We start from the raw sequence: 3005 nt of genomic DNA on the forward strand, positions 1-3005 counted from the left end.
GGACGCACTAGAGCGGACAAAGATTTCACCGAATGGGACGGGACCGAGCCTACGCAACATGCGAGGGCGAAGGATCGGACCAAGTAAGGCCGATCCAACTCCGCGCGCGCGCGGCCGCGAAAACTTCGTTAGGGACGGGACGACGGGCCGACCGATCCGAAGCGCCGTGCACGGCCGCCGCAACGGCCGGCTGGAGGCGTAGACCGAGCGCCGCGCCAGCGGAAGGAGCGTGCCGGCTCCGTCGTGGGCCCGCTGCGCGTGGCCCATCCGAGCGAGCCGACGGGCCGAATCCCTCGAGGACGAACGGTGCCGGGCACGCCCGCCGCGAGTGCGCGCGGCGGGCTTGTGCGGAGTGGAGCGGAAGGCCCGCCGCGGCAGCAGCAGCCCCCCCTCCCTACCACCCCAGCGGGGCATCCGCCCAAAGCCCACCCCAAGCGTTCCAAAGTACCGAGGAGCGTTGCAAACGGGAACGGCCCGGACACGCGTCCCGGTCGCACGGGATGTGCGTCCCGGTCGCACGGGTCGCGCGTCCCGGGAGGGCCGACGGAGGAAGCCGAAGTGCCGCGCGCGGCCGCCGCGACGGCCGGACGGCGACGGCGCCCGTGCGCCGCGGCAAAGAAGGGAGCGGCCCGGCTCCGTCCGGGGCGCCGCAAGCTTCGGTCGAACCTTTGCCGTGACTCTTCGCAATAGGCCAAGCCCATTCACACTTGGCCCAGCCTAGGCCAAGCCAAGGCCTCCAATGCTTGGCCAAGTGCCTCCAAGGTCGGCCAAGACGGTGCCCAGTGTTAACCCCCTAATGGATTTTGATGAATACAAAACACTAGAGTAAAATTCTATTATATCTTAATAATTCAATTGAGAAATTCATGTGTTTTATTTAGAATATTGTTAAGAAATGTCTAGGCAAGTTCCCATAATTTTTATGAATTTATTGAAGAATATTTTGAGCTAAAGAAAAAGTTCAGGGACAGCCGAGACGTCTCCTGATAGTTTCAGAGACGTCTCTGGCACAAACAGGAAGAACTGGCACACTTGGAGACGTCCCCGGCTCCTGTCGAGTCGTCCCCGCGTTAGCGGAGTCGACTCTCTCAGTAGCGGAGTCGACTCTCTCAGTGGCGGCAGAAAGACGCTTTTCAAGGGATATGCGCGAGACGTCCCCGCTGTACGCGGAGTCGTCCCCGCAAGCAAAAAGGAGACTTCCCGAGTCGTCCCCAAGATGGGGGAGACGGCTCTCTCAGGATTTTCCAGAGAATGGTTTTTTCGGTGATAAGGAAGCGGAGTCGACCCTGAGAAAGCGGAGTCGTCCCCACGCATAAAGTGCAGACAAGCGGAGACGTCCCCTGAAAGAGCGGAGTCGACTCTCTCAGGGAATTCCAGAGGACATGATTTTCGGAGATAAAGAAGCGGAGTCGTCCCCAAAGCAGCGGAGTCGTCCCCACTCAAAAAGCGCTAACACGCCGAGACGTCCCCGTAAAGTGCCGAGTCGACCCCAGATAAAGTAAAAAGTAAAATCCTGTAGGCGAGACGTCTCTCGTTGTAGCGGAGACGTCCCCGGAGCGCCTGGGACGCGACTGACAGCTTTTCAGGTTTGATTTGAATTTCAAATCTTCTCTACTTTATCTCTAACGGCTATATTTGCTTTTTGGGCTATAAAAGGGAGCTCTTAAGTGCTTCTCAACAACTCTTCACCAACCAAAAGCAAAATCATTCAAGAGAGAAGTTTGAAAGAAAAGCTCAAGGGAGTGAGTGCATTCAAGAAAGGAAATCAAGTGCTTTCAAGTCTCCCAAGCGATTTCAAGCTCAACCACTCTCGTGTGCTCAGGATTCAAAGCTCACACCCAACCCTACGCGTCCCACATCGGAAGAATCAACATCTCCCACGCTTCCAACGGCAAAAAGATTCTTCCGGGTTTCATTGTTCATAAGTGCTATATTTGCTTTCTAGAGCTTTTATATCCTTTTGTACACTCTTTTATTGTGGTGCTTGTTCCAGTCAAGGGACTTGGAACAAGGAAAAGGGCGTCCCAAGCCTAAGAGAAATTGGGGGTATTGGGTTTGTTGTGAGCCCGGTGTAAAACAACGAGTTGGGTAGTGAACTCGCAAAACTACCGTACTGTAATCTTGGATTATAGTGAAAATTCCCAAAGGCGCTTTGGGGAGTGGATGTAGGAGCGGTGATGGCTCCAAACCACTATAAAACCGTGTGTTTGTGGTTGTCTCTTCTTATCGCTTTATCTTTGCTTTAGTTCATATATTTGTGTGTTTTATCTTTAAATTAGCCAAAAATTTTAAAACACCCAATTCACCCCCCTCTTGGGTGACCATCTCTGGGCAACAAGTGGTATCAGAGCAGGTGCTCTTATATTCCTTGAAAGACCTAACCGTCTTAGCCAAAGATCTAGATGGCAACACCCTTTAACAATGTTCCAGCAGAGGGGCAAGCAACCAATAGACCTCCACTCTTCAATGGGACAAATTATACCTATTGAAAGACTAGAATGAGAATCTTCATTCAAGCACAAGACTATGCCTTGTGGAGGGTTATAGTCAAGGGACCACAAGAACCATCACATGTGGTCAATGGCATTCGAGTTCCCAAACCTGAGGAGGATTGGGATGAGAATGATGATAGGATGGCTCAACTCAATTCTAGAGCCATGAACTCATTATTTTGTTCCTTAGATGTAAATGAGTTTAATAGAGTCTCCACATGTACTTCCGCTAAGGAAATATGGGATAGGCTTGAAGTTACCCACGAGGGTACAAATCAAGTCAAAGAGTCCAAAGTGAACATTCTAGTTCACAAGTATGAATTGTTTAAGATGGAACCTAGTGAAACCATCACATGCATGTTTACACGTTTTACCGAAATTATTAATGGTCTAAAAAGCTTGGGCAAATCTTACACTAACCCCGAACTTGTGAGTAAAATTCTCAGGTCACTGCCAAAAGCATGGGAAGCAAAGGTCACGGCGATTGTAGAAGCCAAAGACCTCAACACCTTG

This window comes from Phoenix dactylifera, chromosome 10 (assembly GCF_051530095.1).
Source record: "Phoenix dactylifera cultivar Ajwa chromosome 10, Ajwa_hap1_PhDact_Kaust_v1.1, whole genome shotgun sequence".
NCBI lineage: Eukaryota > Viridiplantae > Streptophyta > Magnoliopsida > Arecales > Arecaceae > Phoenix > Phoenix dactylifera.